The 14,499-nt window shown below is 43.6% G+C and overlaps 1 long non-coding RNA gene across 1 annotated transcript in view; it reads right to left on the reverse strand.

The window, feature by feature from the left end:
* The window catches only part of LOC136794630 (uncharacterized), a 282,171-nt gene that overhangs the window by 154,789 nt on the left and 112,883 nt on the right, over nt 1-14,499 (reverse strand). The window lies entirely within an intron of this gene.

Here is a 14,499-nt window from a genome sequence, read left to right on the forward strand (position 1 = left end):
CTGAGTGGCATCCGAGACCCTACGATCTGATGCAGCTTCACATGTAGACTCCACTGCTCTGCGTGCACGCACACACGTCATGCACGCACACACGTCATGCACGCACACACGTCATGCTACGCTGGACTACATCCTGCTCTCCAAAATCCAACTAGATGCCAAGCATCCAAAGCTCCATCCCACCGGTCTGTGTACAGCGATGCTCTGGGGTTACCACCACATCCCACACTACACAGGTCTGAACTCTCTGGGAAGCCAGAGGAGCAAGGGCTTGTGGGAAACTCATCGTTGAAGCAAAAGCAGGTGGGTGGTCATGATGTGGTCAGATGCTGGCGCTCTTTAAGACTGACAGATCTGAATGTGCAAGTGCCTTAACATCTGAAGGGGACAAATCCAAGTGCAGAGCTGGCAAAAGTTAATAAGGAAAAGGCATGCTTCCGATACCAGGTATTTAATCTATCTGTAACATGGTCCTGGACCACTAGAGATTCTTGGTTTGGTGCTTCTTTGGAGGACCGAGGACTTCACTCTCACAGGTTTTCTTTTTTTTTCTTTTTTGGAAGGGGGAGGGACGGGTAACTCACTGGTTTTCTCAGAAGTACAGCCCTCTATAAGGCTAGAGTCCAACAGAAGGTAACATCACAGAGCATTCTTAGAGGGAGAGCATTAGGAAATGTCACTTGTTTAGAAAATAGGAAACTATTTCTCTTCGGTTGACTAACAGGTTGGTTTCAAATGTTCTGGGTAGCATTTGTTGCATAATGTTCTCTCTTTGGCACACTTCCTAACTCTGAGTTTTTTTAGTTAAAAAAAAAATATATGACTGCCACGCAAGGGAGGCTAAAAACACCATCTGCAACTTTCTGTAGCCAGGCTCACCCTGGCACACCTAATCCCTGGGAGAGGAAGCCCCGGGTGAGCTGCTGTGAAATCACTTCCTTCCTGTCTCATTCCTCCAAGGTCTGAGGCATCTGTAGCCAAGAGCCAGTTACCACTACGGGCCACTCATCAGCAGCACTGCTCGACGCCCAGAACGAGAGAGAAGCTGCCTGCATCCTCTCACCTACGCTTCTCTACAAAAGACACATCAGTGAATAGCTGGTCCTACAAGGGGAGGCCAGCCTTGCGTAGGCTCTGAGTAAACTGCACATTTAGCCTCACAAAAGTTTCCCCCGACATAGTATGGTATTTCATAAAGTTTATTGGTACCTTTGCTAAGTTTTAGCAGTAAAGCGTAAATTCAAATACCATATAAAATATTTTTATATTTCACAAATGACATCTTGGACTATTATAAACTATTCAAAGTTTTTACTTTATCAAGAGATCAATTATGGAAGTGTTTTTAAAAAGTGGTGTGTATCGGAAAGTTAGCAAGGTGGCCAAGAGCTTATATTTGAAGCCTAATCGATACACTTTTTCCAAAATAAATACAACTTCCCATGGAGGAATGTTGTTCTCTTTAAGAAAACTATGTTTAGTCAAGTACATCCAGATTGGTGCACTTTCATAAAGCTCTAGAAGAGAGTGACACTGGAAAAGGGAGGCTATTTGTTCTACATGGAAATCACAGATTAGGAAAACTAATTTTATCCACAAATGGGTAAAATTATATGAGATGGATTTTGACTCAAAATTGAAAGAAGGTACTGAAAATCCGATGTCCGAAAATAGAATGTGCCACCTTGGCAAAGAGAAAACAGTAGGACCAAGGAAATGGGGGTGGGGGGGGGCGCTGGAGCTTGAGTAGATGAAACCATCCTAAGTTCCCAGTGCAGACACCTAAAATTTATTTTAAAGAAATTTATTTTAAGAAAATTTATTGTATTTATCCTAAAATTTATTTTAAGAAAACAGACACCTAAAATTTAAATTTAGGGGTTGCCCTGTAATTTCATTTTATGTGCTGTCACCTGCTCCGCTATGCCAAATCTGTAACAAAGACAGCTGGGGAGCAAAGGATGTGAACGGTGCCCCCCCCAGGGCAGTAGAATGCAACGAAAGGACAGCACGCGGGGAAAGCAGACGCGGACTGGAAGCGGAGAATTCAGAGGAAACAGCGATTCAGAGCCAGCGGAAACTAAAAAGAAATGTAAGTGTCCCAGAACTCACCCGAGATGTTAGGAGCTAAACACAAAATGGAAGGTTGAAGCCAATTTTTCTTTGGGTTTCAGAAGACAGTCTGAGCCCAGGACATATCTGGGTTACCATTTATTTATCCAAAGTGTATTGGGCGCCCACTGTGTGCAAAGTGTATTGAGCGCCCACTGTGTGCCAGCCCCTGTTCTAGGCTTTGGAGAGAAGGTGTAACAAGTGGACCAGGATGGCTGGAGTAGAGTGAGCTGGGAAAGTAGGAGGAGGAGAGCTGCCAGGGCAGGTGACAGGGTTGCAGGGATGGGAGTCTCAGTGAGACGGGAAGGCACCGGAGAGGACTTTTTAACTGAATTGTAGTTGCTGGACAATATTATGTAAGTTACAAGTGTACAACATAGTGATTCACAATTTTAAAGGTTATACTCCATTTATAGTTATTATATAAAATATTGGCTATGCTTCCCATGTTGTACAATATATCCTACCATTAGAGGTGCTGCTTCTTAAAAAAAAAAAGTAACTGCCCTTTCCCTAATTTAAGTTCCCGTGATCATGGTGTCGAACTAATGGAAACACTCAGAGCCTCTTACTTATTTATATATATATATATATATATATATATATATATATATATATATATATATGATTACCTAATCTATATATAATTATATATAAAGTCTGATGACCTAATGTATATAATTATATATGAATTATATATATATCTTATTGCTAATTTACATATAATTATATATAAATTAGATATATATACACACATATGTGTGTGTGTATATATATAATTTCCTGAACTGTGTTCCATTTCTCACCAATTTTTTTTAGAGAACCTGACAGAAGGCCTCTGTCTGCTGCGTTCAGGACAAAGGTAAAAGAAGATTCACAGTCCCAGTTGACGCCACAGGGTCTAATGAAATCCAGAAAGATTTTTGATTTCTAGGATCAGTAGGTTCCGAAATTTTATATTTCTCTCAGCTTTGTGGTCTGTCCGGTATACCCAGAACAAAGGAAAGGGACAGATCTCCAGGAGAGAAGTGAAAATACCACAGAAATTAGGCTTCTCTATGTGGTGAATCCTAACTTCTGTAATTAAAGGCGGAACAAGAAATACCTTCCTTCCTGTGAATTGTGAAAATAAAACATCGGTTCTTTCCATGGGTGATCCAGGATGAATCTCTCCTCCCATGTCCATAATTATTAACCCTACCACTTAATGTATACATGAACCTAACCTAGAATTATCTAGAAATTTTGCTATTTTATACTTCTTTTTCTAAAAAAATGTTAGAATTTTTTCTAAATTCTAAAACCCCAATCCTATCCCTTGAGAGGGTTTTAATGTGTGTGTCCTCTAATTACAGGCAAGAAAATGATCTAAACTCTAGACCCAAAAGTAATTACTAAATTCCCTTCCAATGTATGATTATATGGCTTCCTACTTTGTTTTCAAATAAAATATAACTGATTACCATCAGCTAAATTTTATTATTAGACCTGCCCTGAAAGAAGAATTATTTTAAATTTTTTAAGTTTTCTCAATTAAAAAAAAAGAATGACAGAATTAAGAATCAGTTGGGGGCTTCCCTGGTGGCGCCGTGGTTGAGAATCCCCCTGCCGATGCAGGGGACACGGGTTCGTGCCCCGGTCCGGGAGGATCCCACGTGCCGCGGAGCGGCTGGGCCCGTGAGCCGTGGCCGCTGCGCCTGCGCGTCTGGAGCCTGTGCTCCGCAACGGGAGAGGCCACAGCAGTGAGAGGCCCGCATACCGCAAAAAAAAAAAAAAAAAAAAAAAAAAAGAATCAGTTGGAATTAAGCTGGGAATTATTTTCTATTACTTTTCAATGAAATCAGTTTATTAACTATCAGTTTACCCCCTTTCAAATTTGCTGATTAATACATATTAGTAACAGTCTGCTCCTTGAGTCGGATACTTTGCACTACAGTAACAGAAAATCTGACCCAGAGTGGCTTAAACACGGGGCACTCACTGTTCATTCACAGAGACTGGACGAGGCAGCCGTGGCTGGTCCACGATGAGCGGCGGTGGAGAACCCCCTCCAGAGCTCGCGTCCTCAGCCCTGGCGGTGCACCTCAGCTCTGCCCCAGACGCTCAGTTCATAACAAGTTCCCACACCAGACAGAACATTTCCTCTCCCCACTCTGTCCTTTCAGGGTGGACAGTCTCTCCTGGGAGCCCCGGAAGGCTGCCCCTCCCATACCACTGGCCAAACCGGACTTCCTGCTACCAAATCAGTCAAGCATGGTGATGGATAACGAGGTTGCCACGATGGCACCGAAACCATCAGGACTAGGCCCCTGGCCCGGCCACACCAGCACCCAGAGGGCTGCCGGGTTCTTTCGTCAAAGGAAAGGGTAAGGAAACCCTGCAGTGTCTGCCGCATACCGTGTGCTAGGTACTGTAGCCATACTTTTTAAATCTTTAAAAGAAAACCCGAGTGCCTATCCTTATAGTTCATCAATAAAGAGACTGAGGCTTCAGGAAACCCAACGATCTGCCCAAGTCACCCTGCTCGTAGCGAGGCAACTCCGTACGGAGGCCCGGCTGGCCCCGAAGCCTCACTCCCAACCTCGCCATCCTGATACAGCCACGCCACGAGGGTAACCACGGCCGGTCCCCGTGGCCAGAGCACCAGGGACGTGAGGCTCCGTTTGCCAAAATATGATTAGAGCTTCAGACTGCTTCTTGGGAAAAGATGCCTGTGTGTATCATCGGTACGTCCTCCAAACACTAATGTGTTTCCGTTCTTCCAAAGAAAAACCCTCCTTTAGTTGAGATGACAGGGACCTTCAGTTCCAGAGAAGAGAAAAGTTTACCCTTCTAGGCACCCCATCTATGGACACCGGGCGTCTGGAGACCAGGACAGGTCATATGTCTCAGGTGGCATCTTTCTGAAGATTTGAGAGCCTCATAATTGTTTATCGACTCATGCCCAGCTTCACCTCATTTCTGCTGCAGGAGAAACTGTTTTTCTGTAATTTAGCGGTAAATGATTTTGGAATAATGAGAACTTGGAGGGAGGAAAGAGGACGCTATAGGAATCGAGACAAATGATTGAAGGTGTTCATAATGGAAGTCATTTTTCTCCGGAAATAGCCCCTTGCCGAACTCCTTGTCTTTTTCTCTTGGGGGGTGGGAGAAAAACAACAAAAACCAAGCTCCGTGTCATCTTAAGATATGGATGCTTGGACATTAATTGGCACAGTGGCTGCTATTCATAAATTTAGGTAGGAGTAGAATGTACTGTTCTCAATAAGATGCTAATTATTTTTTTTTCTGTCACTCTATTCTTACTAAAACTTCTGATTATTGGCCTTAGCTTCTGTCTGCAGTCTTCCATCAAGGAAAAGTATAGAGCCATCTTTCTAAGTTTTTAATGTAATGTTTTTAGGGTAAATGTTTAAGAAGACTTTTAATGCCAAATGCTAATGAAACTGTAATGATATTGAGAAGTGTAGAAGCAAAAAAGCAATGTCACTGTGGGGCTGTATGCACAGCACTGCTTTGAACTTGCTCCTTGACACTGCTTCATGGTAGCTCTCTCAAATTCCCTTTTTATAAATGAAACTTGCAAAAGCTGTTTTAAGAAAACAGTTCCTTTTGGTATGGGGCCACAAGAGGTTAGCAGAGGAAATGAATTACATATATCTTATTTAAAATAATCATCACCAAAAGTCTACAAACAACAAATGCTGGAGAGGGTGTGGAGAAAAGGGAACCCTCCTGCCCTGTTGGTGGGAATGTAAATTGGTGCAGCCACTATGGAAAACAGCACGGAGGTTCCTTAAAAAACTAAAAATAGAGTGACCATATGATCCAGCAATCCCACTCCTGGGCAAATATCCAGAGAAAACCAAACTTTGAAAAGATACAAGCACGCCAATGTTCATTGCAGCTCTATTTACAATAGCCAGGACGTGGAAGCAACCTAAATGTCCATCAAGAGAGGAATGGATAAAGAAGGTGTGGTCCATATATACAATGGAATACTACTCAGCCATTAAGAAGAATGAAATAATGCCATATGCAGCAACTTGGGTGGACCTAGAGACTATCATACTAAGTGAAGTAAGTCAGAGAAACACAAATAGCATATGATATCACTCATATGTAGAATCTAAAAAACGGATACAAATGAACTTATATACAAAACAGAAATAGACCCACAGACTGAGAAAACAAACTTATGGTTACCAAAGCGGAAAGGTGAGGAAGAGGGATAAATTGGGAGTTTGGGTTTAACGTATACACGCTACTATATATAAAATAGATAACCAACAAGGACCTACTGTGTAGCACAGGGAACTCTACTCAATATTCTGTAATAAGCTATAAGGGAAAAGAGTCTAAAAAAGCATATATATATATATATATATGTATATGACTGAATCACTTGGCTGTACACCTGAAACTAACACAACATTGTAAATCGATTCTACTTCAATAAAAAATAAAATATAGTAAAATAATCACACAATCAGGCTGCCTCCGATGCCTTCAGGTCTGCTTCTGTGAACAAAACTACAAGGAGAGCCCCCAGAGGCAGAGTTAGGCATATGTGTGCGGGAGATGAAAGAAAAGAACTAACCAATCTGCAGTCTGAACTCATGCAAAATGTGAGGGCAGTTTTTCTGTAATTTCTGTGCTCTATGCTTTTTCTAATATATGCCAAGGAGATCTTTCTCGAGTTTGATGTACTAAGGAAATTTGTCAGTTCTTCCCAATTTTATCTTTTTATTTGTGCCTATTAGCTCAATCACAGGTAGGTGTGCAAACAAATCTGTCTATCAGTATTCTGAGCATTTTAAGTATCCCTTAGACCATCTACCATAAGAACACAGTTCTACTGGCCTGTGTTAAGGCCTTTCCTTTAGAGCTTGACAGCTCAGAGTACCGGGCCACCTACTCTCTCATCGTCCTCCCAGAAACCTGATCCTGGAAGTGGGTAGTGGGTAATTACTCCTATTCTACAGGTGAAGGCAGGGCCCAAGATACAGAGAGAGGTCCCAGGGATCAAGTCCCAGGCCTGGAACAGGACAGGGGTCTTGGCATTCCTGCCATTACACATGGTGAAAGGTTAGGGAAAAAGGCTGGCAAAATGCCTTACTAGAAATGCAAATGGGAAATCGAACAGCTTCATCTGGTTTGCTCACACCTAGGTGTACAAGGGCTGCTCCAGACCCACGCTGCCTACTGACTCAGCCACAAAAAGGAACAAAATGGTGCCTTCCTGATGCCAAGTCCTACCGAGCTGCTGCTGAGAGACCCTCAGTATGAAAAACAGCACTGCCCTTCATTGGCGCCCTCCTTCTCTCTCGCTGATTCTCTTCTTTTCTTTTCTTTAATATCCTAACACCTTTATCAAAAGCGTGTTGCCATTGTCTATGTCTCGAAATGCCCAATGCAGGACCCCTCTGAGCACATTAACTTGGCCACCTCTGTCTAACTGTGGATCGGAAGCCTCTTTTCTCTGTTAGCTGGTTTAACTGTAGCCCGTGCAAATTATTCGTGATGTGAAAAGAAAGGATTTTGGTTTACATAGTCTAATTTTTAGCTATGAGAAATGTCTTGTTCCTTTCCACAATTTAACTGTGTATTAATATATACAGACTTGTGCGTACGTAGTTATACATTTTTTTTTTTTTTTTTTTTTTTTTTTTTTTTTGTGGTACGCGGGCCTCTCACTGTTGTGGCCTCTCCCGCTGCGGAGCACAGGCTCCGGACGCGCAGGCGCAGCGGCCACGGCTCACGGGCCCAGCCGCTCCGCGGCACGTGGGATCTTCCCGGACCGGGGCACGAACCTGCGTCCCCCGCATCGGCAGGCGGATTCTCAACCACTGCGCCACCAGGAAAGCCCCATACATGTATGTTTAATTGACTAAAAGTTGCCCTGGATCATGGTAGCTGTTAACATAACATTCTGATGTTGATATAAAAAAACTAGTTGGGGGGAGGGATATATTAGGAGTTTCGGATCAACATGTACACACTACTGTATATAAAATAGGTAACCAACAAGGACCTGCTGTATGGCGCTGGGAACTCTACTCAATATTCTAATAACCTATAAGGGAAAAAAATCTGAAAGAATAGATATATATGTACGTATAACTGAATCAGTTTGCCGTACACCTGAAACTAACACAACATTGTAAATCAGCTGTACTTCAATTTTTAAAAACTCAGAAGAAAATAGATTCTAAAAATAAAAACAAGCTAGTGGGAAACAGTTTGGCAGTTCCTCAAAAAATTAAACACAGAGTTACCATATGACCCAGCAATTCCACTGCTAGGTATATACCCACGAGAAACAAAAATACACATGCATGCAAAACTTACCCACAACGCTCACCATCACATCATTCAAAATACCCCAAAACTGGGAACCCCAAAATGCCATCAGCTAATGAACAGATAAACAAACGTGGGATGGCCAGACAACAGAATATTATTCAGCAATAAAAAATTATGAAGTAAGGACACCTGTTACAACATGGACCAACCCTGAACCATTATCCCACGTGAAGGAAGGTCAGCCACACATAGTCACACAACAAGTCAGGACCACCTATTATACTGAGATCCCACTTACCCAGGACAGGCAAATTCATGAAGACAGAAAGTGGACTGCCTGTTGCTTAGGGGAGCGGCTGGGGCCAGCTGGGGGTGATTGGGTAGCAACTGCTAATGGAGACAGATTTCCTTTTTGTAGTGCTAAAATGTTCTAAAGTGTGGTGATGATCGCACTCTGAATATGTTAAAAAGTACATAACCGTACACGTTAAATGGGTGTATTTTACGGTATATAAAATATATCTCAATAAAACCGTCAAAAAAAAACACCACCTAGCATCTTAATGTGCTCGGGCTGCTATAACAATCTACCACAGACGGGGCGGCTTAAACAACAGACGTTTACCGCTCACAGTTCTGGAGGCAGGAAGTCCAAGATCAAGACACAGGCGGATTCAGTGTCTGGCGAGAACCCGCTTCCTGGTTTGTAGACGGCCATCTTCTCCCTGGGCCGAGGGGCGAGAGCTGGCTGGGGCCTCTGTTATAAGGATGACATCAACTTCCCAAGGCCCCACCTCCTAAAAGCAGCACACTGTGGGTTAGCTTTCAACATAGGAAAACTAGGGAACCACAAGCATTGGGTCTATAGCACCTGGAACACTCATGTCAAATATTCTGATGTAATATTCAAGATCGACTTGGTCCAAAGACCTGGGTTCAGATCCCAGCTTTCTCACTAAGCAGAGTGGGCCCTGGGCAATCACTTAATCTCTGTGTCTGCTGCTTCCTCCCTGTACAGAAAGGAAGATTGATTTCACTAGTGACTTGAGATCAAGTCCAACTCTACCACCTAGGATTCTGTGGGTATTGACTTTCACAAAAGCAGAATAAGAAAGATGTTGTGTGATACAGAGAGGATGGCGGCCGTGCATTGCTCAGGCTGTATTTCCTGGGATCCCCCGAGATCGCCCGAGAGGGGGTGCCCCTATGCGGGGCAGCATTCCAGCCAAGGGAAGTTTGAGCCACGTAAATCATCTGGCTCTGACAGAGCCAGGATGTGTGTGTACCAACCGGCTTGCTATCAAACTCTTAGAGGAAAACATAGGCAGAACACTCTCTGACATAAATCATAGCAAGATCCTTTTTGACCCACCTCCTAGAGAAATGGAAATAAAAACAAAAATAAACAAATGGGACCTAATGAAACGTAAAAGCTTTTGCACAGCAAAGGAAACCATAAACAAGACCAAAAGACAACTCTCAGAATGGGAGAAAATAGTTGCAAATGAAGCAACTGACAAAGGATTCATCTCCAAAATTTACAAGCAGCTCATGCAGCTCAGTATCAAAAAAACAAACAGGGTTTCTCTGGTGGCGTAGTGGTTGAGAGTCCGCCTGCCGATGCAGGGGACGCGGGTTCGTGCCCCGGTCTGGGAAGATCCCACGTGCCGCGGGGCGGCTGGGCCCGTGAGCCATGGCCGCTGCGCCTGCGCGTCCAGAGCCTGTGCTCCGCAACGGGAGAGGCCACGACAGTGAGAGGCCCGCGTACCGCAAAAAAAGAAAAAAAACAAACAACCCAATCCAAAAATGGGCAGAAGACCTAAATAGACATTTCTCCAAAGAAGATATACAGATTGCCAACAAACACATGAAAGAATGCTCAACATCATTAATCATTAGAGAAATGCAAATCAACACTGCAATGAGATATCATCTCACACTGGTCAGGATGGCCATTATCAAAAAATCTAGAAACGATAAATGCTGGAGTGGGTGTGGAGAAAAGGGAACCCTCCTGCACTGTTGGTGGGAATGTAAACTGATACAGCCACTATGGAGAACAGCATGGAGGTTCCTTAAAAAACTACAAATAGAACTACCATATGACCCAGCAATCCCACTACTGGGCATATACCCTGAGAAAACCATAATTCAAAAAGAGTTGGGCTTCCCTGGTGGCACAGTGGTTGAGAGTCCGCCTGCCGATGCAGGGGACACGGGTTCGTGCCCTGGTCCAGGAAGATCCCACATGCTGCGGAGAGGCTAGGCCCGTGAGCCATGGCCGCTGAGCCTGCACGTCCGGAGCCTGTGCTCCGCAACGGGAGAGGCCACAACAGTGACAGGCCCGCGTACCGCAAAAAAAAAGAGTCATGTACCACAATGTTCAGTGCAGCTCTATTTACAATAGCCAGGACATGGAAGCAACATCAGTGTCCATCAACAGATGAATGGATAAAGAAGATGTGGCACATATATACAATGGAATATTACTTAGCCATAAATAGAAATGAAACTGAGTGATTTGTAGTGAGGTGGATAGACCTGGAGTCTGTCATACAGAGTGAAGTAAGTCAGAAGGAGAAAAACAAATACCGTATGCTAACACATATATATGGAATCTAAGAAAAAAAAATGTCATGAAGAGACTAGGGGTAGGATGGGAATAAAACACAGACCTACTAGGGTATGGACTTGAGGACATGGGGAGGGGGAAGGGTAAGCTGGGACGAAGTGAGAGAGCGGCAGGGACATATACACAATACCAACTGTAAAATACATAGCTAGTGGGAAGCAGGCGCATAGCACAGGGAGATCAGCTCGGTGCTTTGTGACCACCTAGAGGGGTGGGATAGGGAGGGTGGGAGGGAGAGAGACACAAGAGGGAGGAGATATGGGAACATGTGTATATGTATAACTGATTCACTTTGTTGTAAAGCAGAAACTGACACACCATGTAAAGCAATTATACTCCAATAAAGATGTTGAAAAAAACAACTTCACTTTAAAAAATCTACTCTAATATATGCCTGACACCCTTAGAGTAATGTCATCAGAATTTATAGAATCTGTCGATTTATGAAACTTGAGTTGCAAGTATTTTGTCCTATTTTACCTTTTTGTGTTCCCCAGACTATGGGGCCTGAATTGTTTTGGTTTTTGTCTTGTTTTGTTGATATTTGCAAGAATATAAAGCTCATTGTTAAGTAGATAAACCAGTATTTCATTAGAGATACCAGCAGCTCATTCTGAGTATTTAAAAAAGGAGGGGAAAACACTTCCCTGGGCTGTGCAACAATTTGGCTTTTAGCTTATTATAAATGAGCCGTTTCCCTAATTTCCCTTCACCCACCTACCCCAGGCCCACCTCTGTTCCCTTCCCCAACAGAAAAAAAGAGGTCTAGAAACCAAACAACAACAGAAAAGTTTTGTTATTTAACGAGCTCTCTAATCGCCAAACACACACACACAATTAAAATGAGAAAAAGTATATGTAGACAATCTGAAAGACACACATACATACTAATGACACTAATATTTGTAAATATTCATGGCAGGCATTCACCTAATACATAGGAGGCCTCCCCTCCACGGGGCGGGGGGAAGAGTTAAATAGACACAGAACAGCGCTATGCACGCTTTCTCTGATCTTCTCTTTCACTCTTGAGAGAGGGTCACGGCACTGACAGCTGAAGAACCTGCTTCTCAGCTCTGAAATCGCATCACGTGTCTGTCCTTCACTTCTTCTTGGTCCAGGTCCCCATAGCCCAAAGCACGGAGCCTCCGCAGGGAGCCCTTGAGCTGCTGTCCTGTATTACACACCTCACCCGAGAGAGAGGCGAACTCAGACCCTTAGGCTCAAGTCCCAAGGATGCACCATTTTGATGTGCAAAATTTAAAACATAAAGAAACAGGGTAACCGTGATTCCAAGAGTGTGGTCTGAGCTTCATCCCATCTCACAAGTATATTTTAACTCGTCGTGACAAGAGACCACACCTCAAAGTGGCAAAGTGATGATTGTGGATTTTCTACATTGAAAACCTCATGGGCCAGACGCACAGGTGTAACAGCTGTAAATCGTGGAGCAAGACCGAAAGCGAACCGGACACAGCCTTTCTGCCCCACTCAAGAAAGATCCCTTTCCTCAAGCTGCGGGAGTCAACGTTTGCCAGGATCTCCAAGGCGGGCGTGAAAGCATGTTTGGAAAACAAAGGACTTTTTAATTGCTGCCGACAGGAATGAACTCTCTGAAACAACAGCTGTGTCTTGAGATTACATTCCAAGGCATGTGAGCAGGCTGCAAAGCCTCCTGGTCAAAAGACAGAGCTGAAGGAGCTTTTTTATCGTTTCCGAAAAAAGTTCCCAAGCTGGGGACGCCTACTTTCAGTTCCCGTGGGACGCAGCCGGTGTATGTTTAGAGAACGAAACTGAGCAACAACCTTTGTACTGACGACGGCTGATAAAAAACAAAATCCAGGTGGACAGTTCAGGCAGGAGTAGCAAGTCAGTTTTCAAGGTTATCCTTGTGTCCAGCCTAAGAGTTCGTTAGTGGCCATGCCATCTGGCTATTAAAATACTGTCCCAGGAGATTATTTCCTTCCTGTCTTTCCGGTCACACAGAGTCTGCTGCTGGGTATAAATCACGGACAGAAGAACTCATTTGGAGAAATACTGACCCAATCATACGTCACGGGTTTATTGCTACCCTGACAGAAATGAACCTTGTGAAATGATAACCTCTGAACTACAACCAAGATCCTTCCGAAGGCAGACCTCTAGGGGACAGAGGAGGAATCAAGAGTGCTTAAGGAGGAAAGAAAAGGGCTAAGGAGATGGGGGTCTAGTGAGCAGACCAGTGGCTCTGACACCAAGCGAATAACTATCACACTATTTCTCCAGTTCCATTCATCAAGCAGCTTTATTTTAGACACTCAAGTCTTCAGGGTAAGTGATTCCACCAAAACTGCATATAAAATAAGGTGAGAGTACATTTTCTATAACCTTCAGCGGATTCTCAGAAGACCCCAGAAACTAAAACAGATCAAGAACCACGGTGTGGAGGATTAAAGAAAGCTGCAAAGCCTTTGATCCTCTTTCCATGGGGAAGTGGGTCCTAGCTCCCCTCCCCTTGAATCTAAGCCGAACGAGGGCTGCTTTCACCACGGGGACAACTGAGGACAATGGTCCTCTAGCTCCCAGCTCAGCCTGCACGTGCAGCTTGTGCACGGGGGTTCTGGAGCCCTGAGACCGCTGTCCACGAGATGCTCAGGCCACACGCAGAAGGCCTGAGAGGGTGAGATGCTGTATAGAGAGAGAGGCCAGGAAGCCCCAAGACCCCAGACGTGGATGGAGAAACCATCTTGGAGTGTACCCTACAGCCCCAGCTGCTGCCATATTGATTAGAGATGAATCACCCAGCCCGGCCCTTCCAGAATTCCTGACCCACAAAATCATAAACAAAATGAAACAGTGGTTCTAAATCATGGAATTCAGGGATAACTTGTTTTAGAGCAGGTGATAAACATAACACACGTTTAAAGAGACTTAAGAAGGTCGCATATCACTCAGAACAGTCTATAAACAGTCTATAAAATTATAAAGTGAAACGTAATTCTAAGACAAAACTTTTGGGCTCCGATACAATTTCTGCCCTTTTGTGTTGCTTACCAAGGAAGCTCTTAACACCTCCCTGGAGTTTAAAAAACAACAACAAAAACTTGCCAAAAGAAAAACATTTAAAAAAATCAGAACTCGGCATTTTCAATGCAAATGACCTTTAGTTTTACTTCATTTTCTTGACTTTCCATCCTGCCTACTTTCTTTCCAGCCCTCCGTGCAACTTCCTTGTATGTTCTGCTCAGCCTTGTTCTTTGTCCATCTTTCCCTTCGATACCTCATTACCTTACTAGTTCATAGCCACGGTAAGATGTTTTTGTTCCCAAAGGACTTACAGATGAAGTTCTTTCCTGAATAACCTGTAGATGCTTCACTGCCTAATCGATTATTTCTCATTTTATTTTTGCTAAAGATTGGTCCAGGTAACTTGCTCGACACAAAAGGACAGAAAATCCTGATAATTTTAC

Source organism: Kogia breviceps, chromosome 8, assembly GCF_026419965.1.
Source record: "Kogia breviceps isolate mKogBre1 chromosome 8, mKogBre1 haplotype 1, whole genome shotgun sequence".
NCBI lineage: Eukaryota > Metazoa > Chordata > Mammalia > Artiodactyla > Physeteridae > Kogia > Kogia breviceps.